Genomic DNA, 23,709 nt, shown 5'->3' on the forward strand with positions numbered 1-23,709 from the left:
CTTATATCGAACCGAGCTTATTTATAATATTCTTATCCAGGATCTTTACTTTAGATTACTTTGTACTTCTATTTGTACAAAGTACAAAGAAGACTAATTCAGTTCCTTTTTTTTATTCGTGAATTATTATTTTTTTCTGGAATGTAATGCAAAATATATGAATATAATGATATAAAAATGAATTTATTATAGTAATATTTGTTCGTTATTTTTTTGGTCACATGCTGGCCGAAATTTAAAGGACTTTTTTCATGTGTCACATTTCACGTTTTGTAGAAAAGGTCTACGAGAGCCTTTAAGCCGCAATGGTTTTAAAATCAACCTTCCTTATGAATTATGTAACTTGGCCTCCGCAGAATTCCAACCCAAATATTTCTTTTCACTATTTTATTATTAGTTGCATCTTTTGGAGCTTTTCAAAGTAACTACCAGAGATATCAAAATTTATTTTATTTTATTTTTTAATAACATCTCTCGTATTTTTGGTTGGTTTGGTCCACCTTCTCAATCTCCAATTTATTTTATTTTATTTTATTTTATTATTTTATTTTATTTCGCTACTTTTATTTTAGTTACCGCATTCTTTCCAAGCCTTTTACACATATCTATCTCCTTCAAAATTGATTTTTTTTCCTTCTTATAAGCTTTCTATATGATTTCTTGTTTGCCTGAACTGATTCGTTAACTCTTTCCCAGTTAGCCAGTGTGTTCTTGTTATTTCTTTTTCTGTAATTCTGTATATTTGTTGTGCATATTTAGACAGAAACAGAAATAAAATTTAGCGTTTTAGTGCACCACCTCTTAAATTAATCTGATGCTTTGTTATATATATATATCAAATTAATTTATTACCTAATTTAAACAAAATGTTCTTTGTCATTCGCTGTTTATGGCAAAGTCGGAACACGCTTATTTTTCTTTATAATAGTGCAATAATTTTGTAACTTTCTGATAAGTAAAGGCTTTTCTTAACTAGCCTGCAATATTTATTCTGCAAATAATTACAACAAAATTAATATTCATAATTTCAAACATATTTTCAGATTGATTTGGAATATATTTATTTCAGTACAAGAAATAGTTCATTTTTCGATGGTAGCAAATTAAATTCGTAATGGCAAAGTTATTCAAGATGAGACGGTATTTATGGCATAAAAATGGAATGAGTTTTTTGGAATTAGGACACAGAAGCAATTGAGACCATGAGGCCAGAGTATGTTATGTGTGTTAATTATGCTTCTCTAGAGGATTTGTTATTTCTCAGGATGCAAAAAACTCCACTGCCTTTGTATGACACTTGCTAACTAACCTTTAGTTGACATGTTCTGATAAGGGTTCATCCCCCCCCCCCGTCCAAGACATAATTCTAACCCAGGTTTTACCAACCAAGGAACATTGCAGTTACCGAATAAGCTACAGAGGGTGAAACTGCTTCAAGCAGGATACCAAAATATTTAGTTAAGACCGTACCGTGTATCCATTTAGACATTTTAGAACAATAGAACATAGAACAGTAGAACTTATCACTCAGACTGAAATATGAAGCCTGTCAAAAAGGTGTTCATGAAATTTGTCACTTCAGATGCAGTGCATTTTTCATTGTTTTAAATGTGAATGATAAGATAACTGAGTTCAAGTGTTCGATTTCAACCTTATGAATTTTCTATTGTTGAGTTCATATCACTTAAGTTCAGCTTCTCAAATTTTATTTGCAAGAAAACTTCCATTTAGAGGCTTATAATAGCTTTAAGATCGAATCCCATTTTATTCATTTCTTTTCTCAGCTATGCTACTTTAGTTAAGGTTACTGTCTTCCATGATGTGAATATTCAATATTTTCATCATTAAATATAACTAATGTTCTTTCTCAATAGCACATTTTGTTCAGATAAAGTTTAATAAATTTGAACCCAATTACGTGTAATGAGTACTTTGAAAATTTAATCTGTGTAAACTTTTTTTTTTTAAATTAAAGTCAAAGACCTTAAGAGATATATCAATGACTTGTATTTGACACATGGTACAGCAAAAACTAAAAGTAGATATTATTCATTTTTATCACTCCTTCTCCTCATTGAATTTTAAATTCTACGCTGTTTTTTCAGACCCTGTTCCTTATTTTCTCTTTTCTCCATAAACTTTCCACAGATGAAAATTCGTCAGGCAGCATAAACCAGATCAAGCCAAGATATCCTATCTACTTACTATATTCCTATGAAATGTTTTCATATATTATGGCTTGTCACTCTGAGAACATAACATTACTATTCAATAATCCACTTTAAGTAGTGATGAAGACAGGGCTTTTAGAACTTAGCCACCTTTTACACGAGTTGGCCACACATGTATTTTTTCAGAGTGATGTTTATCTAGGCTTTTGGGAAAATAATTTCAGTTTCTACTGATTATCTTTATTTATTTCTGTTCTTCAAAATATGCATTATTGTTATTCAAATCTGCAATCTGCAGGATTTCTTAACTGAATTGAGTAGCTGCTGTATCAAATTTGGTCTAAAAATCAGCAATAAAATGACAACTGCTATGAAAATAAGTAGGAAGCAAGCTGTATCCTGAATGGAAAACTTATGAAACACGCGAAACATATAAACTATTTTGACACAATTTTTAGTGAAGATGCAATTCGAGAAATGATATGCTAGCTATTTCAAGCAGATAAATAAACATATTTGAATATTAAATATTAACGTTAATTATTCGAATGTATTCATTTTTGTAACAAGTTTAATTATCTCATGCAAACCATTTATTTCAAGTTTATTTTTGCTCCTTACTCATTAAATTGGTGCACTCGCATTTAGAAAACTTCATTTGATTTAAAATAGAAAACCCTTGAGAGAAAGTTTTATATGTGCCAATGGAAGCATTCATGTGTGTTGCGTTAATGACAATGATATGTATGTGTGTATGTGTGTGTCCAAGTGGCGTGTTTCGCCTTTAATTCTGATATAAGTAGCACTCCATAGAAAAACTAGAAAGTTCACTTTTGAAGACAAAAAAAAGGAATAAAAAAACACACTAAAACGTTTGCATGCACCATTAGTGGATATAGTTGGCATGAAGTCTTGAAGCGTACCTATGTTCGTAGGCGTCAGTAATTGAGACTTTGAATTCCATTTTTGTTTCCAAACAATTTTATAATGCTTCTTTTTTTTGTATAAAAACGTTCTTGGAGTATTTGACTTCAAACAAGCTTTGTTTGTTTGTTTGTTTGTTTTTTAAAGTGATTTTTTATGAATATTTTTCTTAAAAAATTATTCTAATTCTGATGGCAATGACATATTACCGTTACTTCCTTTCTCGTTCCCACGTCAATGACCTCTGATTTTTTAACTTTGCTGTAGTCATGGCTTGATGCTCAGAAGAGACAAATGAAAGTGAATCTTGGTTGCCATTTCGTCATAGAAATATTTGCTGTCATTACTTTGTGTTCTGTTCACAGATAACGGCAAATAGTTTAAATACAAATGATAAATATTATAATCGCTCTTCAATCATTTTTAATAAATGATAAAGCATCCAAAATTTAAGTGGAATAGTACAAATGGCAATAATATAATTTATCAATATAAATAGTTGCATATTTCTAGTCTTTCTTTAGCTATCAATGTGACTCCCAAAGAAAGGTTGTAAACCTATAGTACATTAATATCGTGGATGGTCTAAGGATTTTTTAAATTAATTTTTATTTTTTATTCATTTTTTTGCCTGATCCAGAAACCTCTGCTACCCAAACCTCTGAACAATTTCGGGCCTTCAAATAAGCAGGACGGTGGTCTTACACAGGGCGATAAAATTCATCTACGATCTAAAAATAATTAAAATAATTATCAAAGAAAAAGCCATACGACTTCATTGCGGCGACATAAATTATTATAGAAATAGTGGATATAAAAGATCAGACATTTTCAAAACCGAATGTTTGTAGAAACTTCGGAAGTGTCGAAATTTTGACCAGAGAGTTTATGAGAATGCATCATAGGAATTGCTTTAGCGTAGATTACTTAAAAAGACACGAGCGCTTCCCTGGGGTTCGTATATTCGTCTTTTATTAGTACATTTGATAAGTGTGATACATAAAAAACACAACTTTCCGACATAGGATTGCTTTTTTATTTGGTACTCCGAAGAGAACCAACCAGTTCGAAACTACCGTCAGGCTATTGAAACCTTTATCAAATACATTAATAAAAGGAGAATATACGGACGCCTAGGCAGCTGGCACTACGTTTAAGTAGTGCCAGCTAAAGCAACTCCTATGCCGAGGAGTGTATTCTCATAAGCTCTCTGGTCAAAATTTCGAAACTGCCGAAGTTTCTACATATCTTCCACTTTGAAATAATGTCTGATCCTTTATATCCACTATTTTTATATAATTAAAATGATAACGATTAAAGCATAATGATTAAAGCTTAATGAATTTAAAACATAATTATATCTTAAGCAAAAAAAAAACAAAGAAAAAGGGATTTGAAAAATACTGAAAAACATCCTTAAAAATTTTGAAACATTTTTACTTTTTCATTGAGTACACATTCTGGCTCTGCTTAGATTACAATAGCATAAAGGAACATCGATATTCAAAGTGTCACATCAGGACAACTTAAATAGCAATCGCTAATTTTTTTAAAAAAAATTCTGATATGAAAAAAAATTCTGATGATGATAAAAAAAATAGACTGGAGATGATGAAGAGACCGGCTACCAACCCATTTCCAAAAATCGTTAGCGTCCGCTAGAGCGAGAGCTATCTACACCCTTCATCGATGGAAGACGTAGGAAGATTTATTAATATATATATATATATATATATATATATATATATATATATATATTATCGTTCATATTTATTCGGTAGATAATGTTATAAAAATTATAACATGTGTGTTTGTGTATGTGTGTGTGATCTGTTGGTCGAATTGTGAATTCGTTAAGCTAAGTGTGTTATGTTAACAGCTGGAACACAACTGGCTATTGTATATCTAATGAAAGTAACTAGGTTCTTCTGAATGCGCATGCCTGTGAACATTAACAAAAAAGTACTTTCCTTTTCTAATACTTCCTCTTTACATGACTTCCTACGGCCAGCGTGCTGAGAGAAATCATCTTCCTGCTTTACAGCGTCAGTAAATTACCACCTGTACTTTTCCCCGAAACTAGACAAATTGCTGCGATAGAACAACGAATAAAATATGAAAAATAATTTTTTCTGTTCTCATCCTGAATGATGCCATCCATTTTCAAAATTGACAGTATTTTCTTATTATTTTAATTTTTTAACAAATGCCAGTTTTTAAAACTGATCCAAATTATATGAATGGCTAAAACGCGTTTCCTTCAAATTCAGTTGCAATTAAATAGTATTTGCCTCGAATAGTATTTATCTTGAAAACAATCGGAGAACTGTAATGGGTATTTACAGAGGTCTCGAATGCATTTCATAGTACTTATGTACAGAGGCATGAATTTGGATTATTGGACGAATTGTGTCATTGCTACCTTAGAAGGATTTAAGTTTTCTGGTGGAATGACTGATGATGATGATGATAATAATCATAATAATATATTTTTATATTTTTTATTGATTTCAGAAATATTTACATATATACAATAATCGTCTTGGGTGACAATACAATACGTTATTTTACAAAGTACAGCAACTGAGTGATGCAGATTATGGTTCATTTTCCACATTTGATTTCAATAAAAAAATTAATAATTTTATTATTAAAATTATGATTATATATTTATGCGTTTACAACATGTATTGTTCTGGGTTTTTTAACAATGAAATTCATATAAATATTCCTTTTTTTTTGTAGGATACGAGTATATTAATAATAGTTACTGTAGTTGGTAATTTATAGTTACGACTGAATAAGATTACATTTTAATAGTATTTATACGATAACGATAAATTTTATATATTTACCATTTTTTGCTTTGATGTATTTAAGTGCTGCAGTTACAGCACTTAAATATAATAAATGGATTTTTTTCTTTGTGTTGATTTTGGTTGAGATGTTATGTCTCAGCTTACATCCTCGAAACTTTTCATTAAGCTTATCTGAATACTACTACTACTAATAATAATAATAACCGTAGCATAATAGCAGTCATTATTTTCTATTTATTTATTTCTATTCTAAAGTTTCAATAACATTCTTCTTTTTCATATTAAAGTGATTAGAGCCTTCATAGCTTAGTCGGTAACGATAATGTTTAGTCGGAAAGATCTGGATTAGAATCCCGTCTAGGAAGTGAAGTACTTTCACATGGTCTTCTCCAGTGAAGTGAGTTAGTTGGCCTCATATGAGGTGGTAGAATTTCTCCTCCCGAAAAGTTGAATTTTTCATCCGAGTTTTTATCCAGCTTGATAATGCATGTTTTGTTGATGGACTGTGCAGATAGGCTTAATCACCCGATTTGAGCATTAATTAAGTTAATTATGAAACCACGTTTCTTGGCGTGATGTTCGGACTCAGGTCACTGAGTCCGAACATATTTAAGGGGAAAGTGACAGAGAAAGGTTAAAACATATCACCACATTTTCGTAGACAATGCCCTAAGAGGAAGGTGATTGCAATGTTGCCAACATCGGTTTGTTCTTAAGCCTGTTAATAATAAAGGTTATTTGTGAATGCGTTTAGATGGCAGATAGATGATTTTCGTCTCCCCAGTGTGAGACCGGTATCCTGTTTATTGGAGGACTGAAGTGACTTGAAAAAATATTTGATCTCTACAGTAATTCTGGATTATCACCTACAATACTAATGGTGTAGTATCGATTTATAACCGTTTGGGTAGAATGCATATAAAATCTTTCATAAATTCAATAATTTATTCCTTTTTTTTCCCATCGGTATTTGACTCTGTCTTAAGCAAATAACAAACATCGCAAATGAAGTAACTTTACGACTCTCTCTTAAGTTTATTGAGACCAGTCGAATTCATAAGAAGTTGGTCTTAGTTTTTCGTAATATAAATCTCGTTTTCTTGGGAAGTCGTGAAGTTGTTTAGCCTGAAGAGTTTTATTATCATAAAAGCAAGAACACAATTTATTGTCAAATATAATATACCATTAAATCTACGAAAAAAAAATAATTTAAAAAAAAATGAAGTTCGAAAGACAGATACATTATTGAAGATAATGAAGCAAACGCAAAATCAGTTTCGTAGAATAACGAAAAAATCTTAACATTTTTATGAACATAAAAATATTTTTACACATTACTAGTACCAATTTTCCACGATTTTATTTAAAGCAATTAAGGAAAGTTTCTAAATGAATGTACGGTTGCGAGTGGAATTAAGAACGGGATGAGTGGTGTATAAAAATGTTTGCTTTTGCAATTTGTGACGAAAAATAAAAAAAATAAAAAAATGCAGCTTTCAGAGGATAACTCCATTCTTGTTGTGCCAGTATTCATCTAGAACGTCATTAAAGTAGATCACCCTTGTTTAGCAAAGTCTAGACATTTCGCAAAATAGACAACTATATATGTTTTGCTAAAAGGCTGCTCGCAGTGAGGAAATATGTTCCTCTGATTGATACATCAACGCAAGCGAGAGAAAGACTAAACCAAATTATTAGCACTAACCAAAACGGAACATAACGAGGAGTATACAAAATGACACTTAAATATAGGTAAACAAGGAAAAAAAATGAATTAAGACATATATTTGCATAATTGCAAGGTTGAAACGAATTCACATGTAAAGATAAGGACGTTATTTTGCCTCTTTATTGTGCGCAGGTCTGGTCTCCTGATTTCCGTTGTGATTCTGATATATTGGAGAGAGTACAAAGGAGAGTGTTAAAAATAATATCAGGATTGTGGAATACTGATTATGAAGACAGATCAAGAAACTGCAGACACTAGCAAACAGGAGAAAGAGGGGTGATATGATTGAGACTTACAAACTTCTGGAAGGGTCATACAGGGTTTCAATTGATGGGATTTTTCAATTTATGGAGAGTGGGGAAAGGACGAGAGGGCATCCTTGGAAGCTGAGAATGGAGTCCGCCAAAAAGGGTATGAGGACTAGATTTTTCTCTCAGAGGGCGGTGTGTGATTGGAATGGATTGTCATTGGATGTTGAGTGCAAGTAGTGTGAATGAATTCAAAATTAAGTATGTAGCTGGTGTGTGTGTGTGTGTGTGTGTGTGTGTGTGTGTGTGTGTGTGTGTGTGTGTGTGTGTGTGTGTGTGTGTGTGTGTGTGTGTGTGTGTGTGTGTACAGTATGTGGCCTCCCTCGATGAGTCTCGACTCCGAGGTCTCTCTTAATAATAATAATAATTATTATTTGTTACCGAAATATTTCCGGTAAATATCAACTATTACAGTGAAAACAGTATATGTTAATATCCTTCCGACAGAGGGCAGCTGCCTATTTTCACTTCTGTTAATTAAATTATTTGCATTATTTAATTACCGCTAATGGCAAAATATTATCTTCAAGAGATACCATTAAGAGAAATAGTAAATGTATGGACCTGAATAATTAAACTAAACTCGAAATGTATCAATTAACAGAGCGCTTCTGACGTCTGATTGGCTAAATGGTTAGCCTCTCTACTATTCAAACAATGGCTGCAGTTCTCGTTCCTTCGGTGGGCGTGGATGTTGGTGATTGCCTTTACCTGGGAGATGAAGAATTTCATCACTAGTGTGAAACCACTGCCTCTCTCTCACTGAAGTCCTGAAATGGGCTTCAAAAGATTGATTTCTATAGCATAGTTTTAGATTATACAAAACACACACACACACACACACACACACACACACACACACACACACACACACACACACACACACACACACACACACACACACACACACACACACACACACACACACACACACACACACACAGTTTACAGCGTTTCGTGGGTACGAGTCATATTAAAATATATTTATATATATATGCTCTTCGAACTTCAGTTTATAAATGTAAAAAATATGGTCGCTTCTTTGTCTACTTCGTTTTTCCCGTCGTCGGAAATGTTTATTTCCTTACAAAACTTTATCAGGATATTTCAAAAACTGTCGGGATTATTGTGTTTCCTCTTGTCTAGTAGTGGTATGATTTTCATGTGTGTATTTATTTTTATCCGTATTATACTGATTTCTGAGATCCTTTCAGCTCACAAGAAAACTCACAAATATTTGATCAGAGAGTTGAATGAAATGCAGATTTGTTACAGATAAGATGCTATCCAGTTATTCATAAATTACTTTGGTGAAAGGAAATAGATAGTGATAGTTCCAGGTAGAGATGTTTTGAATGTGTTTGTGTGTATGGGCGTGTTCACCTAGGTAGTGCAATTACTAGAAAGCATTTTATCTCCTTTTTTTGTTTTTCATTCTTTTAATGATGCAAAGTAAGTGATAACAGGGAATATGAACTGTGATGATTAGAATCGATGAGTGAAAACAGCAGTCTCTACTTTCAGCCTCAAGGATTTCCCTAAGCTAAAAATCATACACGGAGTTGAAATCTGTCACGAAGATAAAGGCTTATTTTTTAAAACAAAATTATGTGAGTATTAATTTTTTACACCCAAATTGTTTACCATTAGTTCTCTGCGAATCTAAAGTGTATTTCAGTGGCTGATTCTTAATGGTTTGTGCGAAACTGAACCGATAACATCTACTGTAAGTACATTTAGGGTCATAAAATTCAATGTTTTTATGATTAAGCTGGAATTAACTTGAACCGAACTTAAAATTAAACTTATATTAAAATATCACATTAAAATGAGTCATTTAAAAAGATCCAAAAATATTCCGTGGCTACTCAGGTGTTTTAATTTCTTTTTTTTTTCCCAATAATTTTCATGAAAAACATACGCTTTCCATTTTTTACTGAAAACGGTGACCTGCAAAGTCGACCTTTATTCGACTGGAATATTTTTTACTAATTTTCAGGAAATTTTGAGATAGCTGTTGCTTTAGATTTCAGAGAGTTCGATAATAGTTATTTTATTCAACTGGTTACTAGATCATCACTAATCATAGAATATAACAGGACACATTCAACATAAAAGCGTCAGACAAGCTGTTTTTCCAGTAGCGTATAACCGGATAACATGCTTGCAATTATCGGCTGGCCTTGAATGGTTTAACCTTAATTGAGAAAGTGAAGTTATACTAATCTGCAAGGGGAACAATTGATTCGGAGTAATTTATTCTAATATAATCCTTAGAATTATTCTACTTATCTAAGCGAAGTATTTTCGTCAAGTTTTTCTTCATTTATTTAATAATAAAATAAAGTCTCATCATCTTGTGAAAAAAAAAAAAAAAAAAAAAAGATGTTCTGAACGCAAACTGAATTATTAGTTTTCAGCTTACGTCCTAAATCTAATCTAAATTTACATCTAACGATTTAAATGAAACAGCCAGCATACTCTCATGTTACTGGCTTGTCGTGTAAATAACAAGTCTTTGTTTAACAGATTTCAACCAAACTTTAAACTTAAATATATGGTAAAGTTACTAATACTAAATTTCACCAAAATCAGGATGGGTATTTTGAATTGCCATCCGCTTGAGTTTGAGATTTGAGTGTCTTAATTGCATTACCGAGCAGCTACCAGATACATTTCAAGGCACCTAAACTGTGTTTGGTACATAAATGCCTGATTATTATTTAAGACCAATGCTGTCATTTATCGCACACACGATAATTTATTTTACAGTCGGTTTCAACTGAGCTACGGAGTTCCCTTTGGTTGGAACGATTTCAACTGGAATCCTGTCTAGGATTCAAAGAACCTTTATCAGGGCTTTTCATCTGAAGGTGAGTTAGCTGGTCTCGTGCAAGGTGGAAAGGCTTTTATTTCACAGGGAGCTCGGATTTTTCAAACTGCAAAGCAGGAAAACTTGTCAGAAAAAAACACGCACAATTGAGAGGCATGCAGACTATACCTATAGGATCAAACGCCCCCCCCCCCTCAGAGCATTAATTCACAACACAATAGTCAATTCGGAAGAATGTCAAACAGTTTGTTAAAGGTTCAAGCAATTTTAAGGATATATTAACACAATGTGTAACGTATACTGCAGTGCATGGATTTTCAATCGAGAGTTCAGAGCCAATTGACGAACAATGCATGTATTTATTTGTATTTTAGGTTCTTATTCTTAGGTTCAAAGTCCATATTTCTATCGCCTTTTCGGACAAAAATGACTACAATTTCTGCTGCTCTGGCTGCTTTAAAAATTCCATGCTGAAATGCAAAGGTATTTCGTAATTTCAATTAATTCATTTTATTGATTTTTTTTTTCTTCTGCCGTTTGGCACAGAATCTCATTATCAATTGGCCTGTTAATTACTGTTACACTTCTTGCTTTTCTGTGCTTTTCAGCTGGTATATTTAATAAGCCAAAGTTGAACACATGTTACAAAAGCTTTATTAGCATATGTAGGTTACAATGCCTTCTGTTAAACATCGAAACGTTCGTGTATTGAATTGAGATTTATATAGCTGCCCTGAAATGATTCCACGGGATGATCTCTAGAAAATCATCGATCAACATTGGGGACAGATCATTAGTCTACAATACGTTAACGGTGAGTAATTTTTAATGAGATTACCGCATCAAAAATAAATGTTTATCTTGGATTTATGTAAGTTCTAAACTCTAAGATAAATAAAAGCCAACGAGTATGTTAAGAATACCTTGGAGAGTCTGTAACTCCGTTTATGAAGTACACTTTGCCTTCTAGTTTTTTTTCTTCTGTTGTGAATTAATAGCTGTTAATAGTCATTTAATCTCTTGTATTCGACTTATCTGTCCATTTATCTGTCAGTGGCATGTTTTTTTTTTTCTTATCAGAAATAACACAGGGAATGTAAATCACATACAGTGAATTGTCCTGATATATGGAGTTAAACAACGCGTTGTTACAGAACACTCAAAATAGCACTTGAACACGCCCAAAGCAATCGTAGTGACCGATCCTAATGTGTTTAGTCACACCGTGCTCAAGCTGCAGAATATAACAGTTGGGTAAACATGTCTCTTTTATCTCAAAAGAGACACACTGTAAAAGCAAAAAATAAATTTAAAAAAATGTTACAAATGAAACTGCAATCGGTGATTTGGATCGGAAATTGTCTCTGGAAGCTATAAATAAAGGTGCTCAAACATTAATGTTTGACCTGAACAGAAGAATGAAGGAAATGCATTGAAAAACTTGAGAAGTGGTTCTGTATCGAAACAGAAGAAAAGGTCAGATTATTATTATTATTATTATTATTATTATTTAAAGTTTTAAAGTCAAATTTTAAAAGTAACATTATTGAAGAAGAGTTCTCCAATTCTGTTTTCTTCGATGTCAAAATCAAAATACTTCTTATTCTTCTGTGAATGATTTTACGAATTGTCCATATAATATTCGCTGCAATTACGCCCTTTGATTTGTAACAGAGAAAGGAAAAATATATTTTAATATTCTTTATTTCCATACTCCATCTTCAGATGATGAGAATATTTTCATAATTTGTAAGTGCCAGCTTACTATAAGTTATGCAGGAAAGCAACTTAGACAAACGTGTCCAACTTCAAAAGGCACACGAGACTAATAAAATCAAATAAGGACAATACACAATGTGTTGCGTAAATTTAATCCATTTAACCCGATTTCATGTTCAGCGTCATCTCCGGATATGTAACAGTTTACTCGCTGAGGATGCATTTCCATTTTATAGAAATTTCAGCTAAAACAATTAAAGGACAATATATTAGTTGTTTTGCCTGTTTGGCGAATAAAAAAAAAAAAAATTCCGGAAGAAAAATGCGTGCCACCTCCGTATGACCTTATAAAGTTTCCTTTCGTCCTAGACAGGATTCTAACCTAGGTATTTCCAAATATCGCGCCGTCCTCGCTGCAGAGACATTTGACAATACAGAATGGAATGCTGCGATAAGTTGACATGTTGAAAGATGAGTCTAAGTCTGAAGAAGATTTGCTCCCCCATTCCCGAAGGAAAAATTAAATCAACACTCCATTGAACTGGAGAGTTTTGATAATTAATGTTTCATTGCTCCTTCACAAAAGGCTCTGTTTTCTCTAAACGTCTGCTGACTACTTTCCTAGAAACCGAATTGGGGACGTATATTTTGATTTTTCATTTATATGCATTGTTACTATTCGATATGCAAGCGATAAAAAGTAAGTCAATTTAAATTATCTTTATAAACTAGTTACTACTATCAGATTGTTATAGTGTAATTAGTTCCGTTATCTTATATTACTTTTATGTGTGTCCTAGCCCAAGAAAATTTGGTAACTTATGGTACGTTTAGTGTCACGGATGAGTACTAAACATGAAATTTTTAGACAAATTTCCGGTCTACAGTAAACAAAATCGTGATTGTATAACGGACGATAAAATCGTCTACTACCTAAACACAGGGTAGCCTCTTAGTCATGGAACATACCTTAGAAAGGGCCCGTCTTTGTGAAGCAACTGCATAAGTTTTTTTTTTTTTTAACATCACTAGATTTCTTTTATTAGTTATGAAAAACCACATCACGTAAATACCTTCCATTTTTGGCTTCACAAAGAGGCCCTTGCTACGGAATGTTCCATGAGTTATGGAATACCCTGTATTATACGAGTATCATGTGCTATTGTAAAAATGCTGAGAACTCATCTCGATAAATAAGAGCAGCGACGAAGAATTTTCTATGGTTATAACATATAATGTAATACAAGGGAACACCTGAAATCAGTGATGGAAATGTGTTGCGATAGTGAGTGGGTAATGATCATACATTAGACTCGTTGATTATAGTGTTTGGTGATCTAAAATGCATTGCGATGTGAATTTTACAGCCACACTTCCAAAAATCACAGAAGATTGTTGAGAGAGCTGTTTGACTAATGGCCATCAGAAAGATATTATGAGATGTGTTGCACCACAATCTCCTTCTGCAGACGTTATCGTTTCTACTGATATTTCTATAGCGTTCTGAGCGCACTTTGGTCCTATAGCGGTATATTTGTTAGACCACATTAACACGAATATACACCCTCTCTCCAAAAAGAAACCGAACTTTTCGAAAATAGACGAAACTAGCAGCGCCACATGTTGTATCTTTTTGTTGTCAAAAGCGGCAACCTTCATTAGTGTTGTGTCAACTGTTTATGACATTTGTTTCATTAGAAGCCGAATTATAAAGTCAAGAGTGACAGTGTGTTTTGAAGAACGGTCGGAAAATGAGTTTCAGAGAGCTACGATTGACTTTTGTGTTAAACTTGGTAAACGTTTTACCGAAACGCATCAAATGCTTCAAAAAGCATACGGTGATGAATGCTTATCCAGTACTCAAGTTTACGAGTGGTTTAAGCGATTTCAAAGTGGTCGTGAGATGCTTAAGGACGACAAAAAGACGGGCCGTCCAAAAACTGGACTGCACATCCAAGAAGTGCGTGATTTCATCAAAGAAAACCCGAAATCGTCGATGAGATTGATTGAAGATGAATTGGGGATTCCAAAATCAACTGTGTACAACATTTTCACTGAGAGCTTGGACCTTCGTAAATTGAATTCGCGATTTCTTTCCCACAAGTTGAACGACAACCAAAAAATGTTTCGAAGTGAACACTGCAAAGACTTCATTAAAACTTCGTAAGGACTCAAACTTCCTTGAAACGATCGTTACTGGTGACGAAACGTGATGTTTTGAGCATGAGCCCGAAATAAAGCGCCAGGGTGCTAAGTGGAGACCACCAGAAGAGGGGCATCCGAAAAAAAGTCGCGTGGAGAAGTCAAAAGTAAAGACAATGTTAATTTGTTTCTATGATTACAAGGGCATTATCCACAAAGAATTCATTCCACCTGGCCAAACGGTCAATGGTGAGTTTTACCTCGAAGTTTTGAAGCGATTGATAGCGAGAATTCTTCGCGTACGGCATGAATATCGTGACGACCCACCGTTCGTCAAAACGCACACTGTCACTCTTGGCACTATAACTCGGCTTCTAATGAAACAAATGTCATAAAGAGTTGACACAACACTAATGAAGGTTGCCGCTTTCGACAACAAAAAGGTACAACAGGTAGCGTCACTAGTTTCTTCTATTTTCGAAACGTTCGGTTTCTTTTTGGACAGAGGGTGTACATATGCATATCTTTCATTCAAAAATAGGTGGGTATTTCAATACTTATTTCAACATAGTATATATTATCACTGGTGAATTTCACTATGCACTATGCTGTAATAAGTAATATATCACATTTTAATAACCAACAATTTATTTATTTAATGGAATGTTTATAATCTTTACTATAATTTTGACCTTGGGATTTTATAGGCAATAAAGTTAAATGTCATCAAAATCCGTGAAGACTTAATATCACAGTTCGATTTTAGTATTTATTGCCAGTTCCTGGATCATTTAGTTCGGTAAATAATATTACAATTATAAAGTTTTTCTCCATGATTCGCAAGTAAAATACATAAACAGGTTTTTACTGTTTTCTGATGTAGTTTATTCTTCATATTAATGATAAATTCCATCTTCATATTTTATTGCATATTTCACATTTCACGTGACGATGGGATTTATGTAATTATGCTTAAATGGCATTCAAAGTAGCGACAGCTATTTTAGAAATTTGCAATTAACATGGTGAAAAGCTCATTATTCTACAATATTCGAACTTTCTTGTTAATGGAGAGTGACTTTTAATGAGACTCTAGCGTCATATATTTTTGACCTTGCGATTTTATGGATAATAAAAGTCTTATTAAATGCCATCAAAATTCGTATTACTTAATTATTGGAAACGGTTGACAATAAAATTGATATTCAAAGTAGAATGATATGGAAACGTTAATAACTTTAAAATAGATTCTCGGCATATTAATTTTAAAATGCTAGTCGCGAAATCCCTTCCTTTTTTTTTCTTTTTCTTTTATTCCTTTTCTAAGAACAAAATAATATCCATTTCACAGTACCTAACCAAACAGCTGTACTGGAATTAGTACTAAAATGCCAAACTCCGCCGTACAAGGGAGCCCGATAGCTTAGCGAACTTAACGATAGAGCTTATTCAATCAAAATGACAACAGTTAAAGGACCAATTGAAAGCTTGTTGGACTGGACGAAACCCCATAGTTATGTCACAGTCTTGTAAAAGAAACGTAACGTTTACATTTCCGTTGGACAGCAATTTTACAATTGACCTGTTTGTTGAGAAATAATGATATGCAACTGGTTTTTTGCATAGATCTCATTAAAATGACATGGCTTAAAAAAAGCAAAGCGATACATTTGAAGACATTTGTTTTTATTACAGAATTTGTTTGTAAATTCATAGCTAAATGGATTTATAGAGCGATTTACATTATGATAATAACTGTCTTGAAAGACATACTAGCGAAACATCTGTTTTTGCAAATTTTATATCGCTAGTATTCGCGTACAAAACGAAGAAAAGGGGAAATATAAATATTTTTTATTTTCCTGAAATAAAATCATAGAAGTAAAATAGAAGTTTTGCATATCTTGGTAGCTTTTCTGTTATCTTGGATAATTTGATAGCCAATAAGCATTCTGGATCGGAAAGATCAGCTTCTTATTACCATAATTTTAATAAAGCTGCAAATTTTGTGTCACAGTTATCTATAGGTTGGTTTATATTTACTGTAGTCTTAACTGAACTATATATTTAATTTTAATAAATTTCTAGCAAAAATTTATATGCTTCCATTTTGATCTCAACTTGATTATTAAAAATAAGAAATTTATTTTTTTTTTCAAATTAAAAATTAAAAAAAAAAAACTAAATAACAATTTAAGGCCTGTGTAGCTCAGTGGAAGTGGCGCTTGCATCCTCCGCGCTTGGCCGCTCGAAATTAGACCTAGATTCAAGTCTAGTCGCTGACTGGAGTAACTTTTTCTAAGCCTATCTTCGACCGGTTCCCGAGTTAGTCGATTTCTGGTACAGGCAAGCGCGTTTTTCCTTCTGGAAACGCGGGTTTTTCGTCCCGTAAACTCAAGAAAATCGACCGCAGTACCCACATTATTTCAGACAGTAACATATCTTGTTAGGGTTAGGTACCAAGAGATAGTAGCACTTGTTTGCTAGCCTCTTCATCGGTGGCTGCTATAATTAGTGACAGACATGGGCCAGCTATCTCTGATTGGCTACCGATGGAGATTTAACTGTCGACTCAGTCTCCAAAAGCTAGATAGGGTATGAAGGCCTCGCCTACTCCCTATTAGGGAATAAAAGGCGTTAGCTGATTTTTTTGAAATAACAATTTAGTGATAGTTAGATAAATTACTGGATAAATTTGATTCACGAATGCATTTTTTTTACTATCGATTAAAATTTATCGAATCCTCTCATATTTGATTTCAGTAAGATCATTTGCAGTGGTAAAAGTATGTCTATAATATCATTATTATGATAATGAATGTGCCACATTTACAAAAATCTACTTATCGAACATAGGGGTATATACTTTCTTTGTTTCATCATCAATTTTCATCGCCAGTTACAATATAAAAAGCGATCTTTTTCGCCTAGGTCTGAACTGGCAGTTCTGGGTTATAAGATCTAGAGTTAAGCTTTGCCTTTCAGAAGATTGAAATATTTGTTCTTTTTGAAATTTTTTGTGTTGTTAGTGTATTTTGGGTCCACAGTACTTGTGAAATACAAACTAGGACTGAAAATCTCAAAAATCCCGCTTCTCGAAAATCTTTAAAGATGGAATTGTTATACTATATGAATAAAATATTAGATTCACTTAAGATCCATAGTTGTTATCAAAATAAATAAATACAATCTTTTAAAACTGACCCGGATAACTGGGTATGCAAGGTTATCAACTTAACTACTACAAGTTAGAATTACTAAATACAGCGGCTTCGGTTTTCCGTATATCTTACGCTGACTAACTTATTTAACTTTTATAATCACGTCTAGATCTCCACATTGCTTTTCTGTTAATGACATTTCGTCTAGAATTATTATTGCACCTTTGTAATGTAGATCTACCTACGGTTCTGAGATTCTCTACTTTTTTTTTTTCAGGTTTTCCTAATCGCCTTACTCTTCTAGCAAAGAGCGGATAATAAGCTGATTCTGGAGGTACAAACACGAATTCTTAAAAGTATACGCATCTTTAAAAGAGAAAGTAAGTATTCGAATTATGCAAAAACCAATTATGTTAAGAATGAAGTTTATTTTTTTCTTTTCTATTTTGAAAACCTGTGATATATGCTTTCTGATTTAATGCTGAAACTTTCATATGTATGAAAATGGGGAATTTTACATGACATTCAGCTGTATCGAAGTAGTGTTTAATTTTGTCTAATAGATCCCGAAATATGAATATTAGCAGAAAAATTGACTTAACATAAACTAAGTGTATGTGTGTGTAATGTGTGTGTGTGTGTGTGTGTGTGTGTGTGTGTGTGTGTGTGTGTGCGCGCGCGTGCGTGCGTGCGTGCGTGCGTGTGTGTGCGCGCGCGTGCGTGCGTGCGTGCGTGTGTGTGCGCGCGCGCGCATGCATTGAAATCATTCTATAAGTACTGCATACCACATATCTGTTGCTGCAGCTTGACTGCCTGTCATTGCATCATCATTCTATTGAACAGACAATTGAACATCTCCCATCAGGTCCTTCCCAATATCATTAATGTACAAACTGAACAATGATCCAAGAACTAATTCCTGGGGGAACACCACTGGTCACCTTAAGTCTGTTGGACTCATCCCCCATCTATCACTTTTTTGATGTCTGTTCGTCAACCATCACTTATCCAAATCAATAGCTTATATTCGGATTCCATATCCTCCAGTTCATATCCACCGATTCCTTATCCACCATTTCAACTGGTATATGATTAAAAGCTTTAGCTAAAGTCCAAAATTATCATAGTGTATACATTCCCTTTATCCAACTCAGCCGTAACATTATTATAAAATAAGAGCAAATTGCTCAGACGTCACCTCCCTTTGGTAAATCGATGGTTCTTTGCAAAGTATGCATTGCCTGCCAATTATTTCCATATACTGACTTTTCTAAAATCATTATCACCACTTCAGAGATATTGATAGGTCGCCGATAGACACATCAGCTTTTGCACTATCCTTGTACAACGGGACTAGCATACTTTCTTTCCATTTTTTTTTGTGATTTTTCCTCAGCCGAGACTCAAATTAAACAACTAGACTAAGGGCCTAACTAGTCATATTAGTTTATGAAAGATTTACAAGGTTTGAATAAATCAGACTTGAAACCAGGAAAGATGAAGAATGCTCACATCCACACTTAACATTGTTACTGTATAAAATAAACAACTTTTATTATTAAAAGACCAGAAGATAAATGATAAAATATACAAAGAGCCAACATATGTACAATTATTGTTACTGTATAATAACTTCTGTCCACTTTTATTTTTTTACTATTAATTTCGCACTACCAGTTTTATGTATGAATACTTGTAACTAGTACTCTTTAACGAATTTGAACTCAATGGTCTATCAGGGCCAAGTAACTTGGTATCATATAAACTTAATCCAAATAATAATGAGGTTGTCTATCTCATGTAAATAGTCTGCTCTTTGTTCACTGTGTACGTTCTACTTATTTATTTATTGTTTAACAGTTTTTATTCTCGATTTTCTGAATGGGAAAACTTCCACATCAGCACGAGACTAGTTATTCCTATCCTACATGAGATTCGAATCAAGTTTTTTTTTGCAACTACACTGCATCATCTTTATCAATTGAGTTACAGATTCTAATCAGAATTTGGCCTGATAAATTTCTTTGTAATGTTCCAATCAAAGCTTCCACGTTGGATCAAGTGACGGATTTACTTTTAATTAACTCATCGCTACTGCACATTCTAAAGCACAGAAAATCTTAAGAAAGAGCGAGAGAGTTTTAATTCTTTCATAAAAGTGTTGCCATATTCAGAATATTTAGATGTATATCGCAGAATCTCTCTCTCTCTCTCTTTTATTCTCTCTCTGAAGCATTGACCGAACTGAGAAGTTTTCTAAGACAGAAGAGGATATTTTAAACATCCAACACCATCTTAGTGTTGAAGACAGTTTTTACACTATTTTTGGTGTACTGATATTTCTTCAGAGAAGTATAGATAAGGGAAGCAGAATTCGTACCCTTTGCTTGCATTCTACACTTCTAGATGCATTACGTCTTCCAAAATTCTGATTTCTGAATAGCGTTAGACGATTTCATCCCTCTCATAAACCTTTTAATGTGGCCCAACTGAGCTTCAATAGGCCCTTGAAGAGCTTTAGATATGCCCTTTGCATATCTAACCTTCGCGCTGTCTGCTTCCGCACTGTTGGATTTTGTTGCATGGTAATTAGCATTTATAAAGACTTTCTTTCTGGGAATTAGCATTAATAAATGTTTGGCTGATTTTTGTGCACCCAAAAGAAGCGCATCTGGGTGTGAAGGAAGAGAGAAAGGTCAGAAGAACAAAGAAAAGCACCCCACACCTGTCTGAACCCACCACGCCTCATCGGACTAATCAACCTTGGACTTTCTCTTCGATGCATCCTTAGTACAAGGTGATCTACTTCACTTTCTACCCAACCTTGACCCATAACACACCTGCGCCTCCAGGGAAAAGGACTTTTCTTTGATATTTCTTCATCGTGTGTGCTTGTATCCAAATTGTTTTGATATTCTTAATGTGAAATAGAAATAATAAATTAATGAATCGTAAAATGAGTGAAAAAACATTTTTTGTTTTTATTAAACTGTTTGAATGCGTAAGTCTGTGTATCGTATCAAAACGAGTTAACTCCTCCTTTTCTATTAAAATGATAATTAATTATTCTAACAAAATAAATTAGAATAAAAAATCCTCCAAAGACTTTGTTCCCTAAAGGAAATAGGCGGAGCACCTTTATCTCCTAAGCTTTTGAAGACTAGTTGGCAGCCAGCCTCCATCCTTCAAGCATTTACTGATAGCGAGCCCAAACTATCAAATATTCAAAACTTTTCAGGGGAAAGTACAGCAGACAAAATAAGAATACGGTAGACAAGAGTACCGCATCTCCTTTCATTTATTCGATAAAACGGAAGTTTAGTTGACGGGAAATTCCAGATGAATGGAAATAATTCGCGATTCTTGAAATCAGTATAACCAGAAATCCCCAAGTTCTATGTCAAGGAAGCAGTTTGTGATAACTCAGTATTGCATTAGATGCTAGCTGGAGAGAAATACTTTATAAAATTAGCTGGTTTAAATTAAAAAAAAAAAAAATCAATATTTTGAAACCTTCATATATATCTTCAGATTTTATTGAAACTACAGAAGTGACCATGCATTTACACACAAAAAATGTATATGATTATGATTAATTATTTTTCTTTATTCGCAAGCCAGTCCAAAATGCTTCTCGGGCTGCAGTTTTAGAATTTCTTCAGCTCAGAAATTCTTCATACAAAGCAGTGTCAGTTCCAGAAATGTTTTGTTTGCTTCTTCATGCAAAATATTTCATTCCTGATATCTGTAATTTAGTTTTTGTTACAGTCATATTACACTAACTTTCATTATTATCTTAATAGGAAATTTTATTAGCTTTTATTCACTGATATTATTTAGTCGTATTTTATTACTTCGTAATCCAATTTGGGAATCCCACTTATTTTACCAATTATGCTTCTTTTTTATTCCATGCCTTCAACCTTCGCAGAATACGAGTACTTTTTTTTTTTTTTACTCTGCACGTCTCTTTAATATTTAGTGGTTTCATAATTCTTTCATTTAACTCGTCAGGAATTAACAAACCGATGTCAAGCTTTCCCCGTGTCTTCATAGTACTCTGATTTCGTATCATACACCTCTTCTGCTTCTGTTGTAATAACAAAAATAGTAAGCATCCAATCTAAACAACGATTCCTGATTATGTTAATTCAGATGAAACGCATTACTTTGTGATAATGAAAATAACTCTGTTCATTTATTTTCTCGTATTTTTTTACTATATAACTATCTCTCTATCAGTAAGGGCTACAGGATGCATTACAAAATTGGCTAGTTGAATCAGCTATTATAATTAAAAGGAGTGGACTTGCCTTGACAGTTGATAAATGTCACTTACCGGTTTGGCTTTTTGCTTTTTTTTTCAGATAATGTATCTAAGATAAACACAAATCTGTTCGGGTAGAAAAAAACTATTTTATGTTTATGATTATGACTAGAGGAAATTTTTCTGTCTTTTTTCGACCGGTTCCCGAGTTAGTCGATCTCTGGCACAGGCAAGCGGTTTTTCCTCCCGGAAACTCAGGTTTTTCGTCCCATAAACTCAAGAAAATCGACCGTAGAACCCACATTATTTCAGACATTAAATATATTGTGTTAGGGTTAGGGACCACGAGATGGCGGCACATTCGAGCCGTCTCTTGGGCCATCTATCTCTGATTGGTTGATTTTTTTTTTAATTTTTTTATTATTATAACAAAATATTGAAATTCTTATTTTTCTCGAGATACACACACATACACTTATTACAGATTCATGAGGACTAACTAAGTACCATTAAATAAAAAAATACATAAATCCTATAACGCCTTTATTCTTCAAAGAGAGTGGGTTGAGTTCCTTAGCCGTAACTTTTTGAAAGAAAGACAGGTGGGCAGGTGGTATTCATACTTCAAACCTTCACTCATAACACCAGGCTATCAACGAATCAAATCTTTTCAAGAGAGAGAGAGAGAGGGAGAGAGAGAGCGGCAGACAGCTACTGCCATATCGTGAACCTAAACCTCAGCACTCGTATTATTGTCGATTCTACGGTTAATTTTTTTCTAGATGCTGGATTGAAATCCATGATTCCGGGAGATAAACATGAATTTTCCGTGTAAGAGATCGGCGGAACTAACGTGGGAACCAATCGAAAAAAGGCTTAGAAGAAATTCCTCTAGCTGGAGAATAGAATCGAACTTATAGCAGCTTTCTTCAGCTTATCTAGCACTATGGATGGAAACGCCATTTCCACACAGCGCCTCTAATTGCTGTTATTGATCTCTAATAAGCATATACTCAATTATTTAAAAGTATTTTGCCTGCTTTCAAGTATTATATGATTTTTGTGCTAACTCGTGTGTCTTACTGAAATTTTAAGCAAGCCTTCTTTGGGAAACCAATTTCGTTTCTCTTTGCTTTATATATATATATATATATATATATATATATATATAAGCAAACGAAATAAATAAATTAGTAGATTGTTCGAAAAAAAGCACACCGCTAGTAAGTGATTGCTTTCCAATTTGGATAGACAACTCATAAGTAAATGTTCATTTTGCAATAGCCCTTATAATTACAATGAATGACATAGTCTAGCTGACTTTTGATTAGCATTCTGGCTATTGTTTCTAATTGAATTGTACAACTGACAGACTACCGTTCAACCATATGTAGTTCCTGTAAATGCCTCAAAAATTAACTTGACTTTAACAATTAGCGATATGCCCCTTTTTTTTGGGCGTGTACAATTTTATGCTTAATGATGTTCTCGACCTTGGGTTATATAATAAAAGTTACAATCTTGTTAGGCGTGACTGGCTGAGAAAGTAGGTGGAAAGAGATGTAGAAATCATTTTCCCCCATTATCTGATTGTCGCTAAGTTTTCACGACATGTTAGGACTGAGAATTCTACTGA

At 33.4% G+C, this 23,709-nt stretch overlaps 1 protein-coding gene across 2 annotated transcripts in view; it reads left to right on the forward strand.

Moving 5' to 3' along the window:
* The window catches only part of LOC150110378 (zinc transporter ZIP10-like), a 194,735-nt gene that overhangs the window by 10,830 nt on the left and 160,196 nt on the right, over positions 1-23,709 (forward strand). For both annotated transcript variants that reach the window (XM_090399110.1, XM_090399120.1), the window contains exon 2: positions 18,084-18,186. The gene's annotated coding sequence lies outside the window, so the exon portion shown is untranslated. The remainder of the gene's footprint in view (positions 1-18,083; positions 18,187-23,709) is intronic.

This window comes from Typopeltis vanoorti, chromosome 1 (assembly GCF_054136105.1).
Source record: "Typopeltis vanoorti isolate ZY-2024b chromosome 1, IOZ_Tvanoo_1.0, whole genome shotgun sequence".
Lineage (NCBI taxonomy): Eukaryota > Metazoa > Arthropoda > Arachnida > Uropygi > Thelyphonidae > Typopeltis > Typopeltis vanoorti.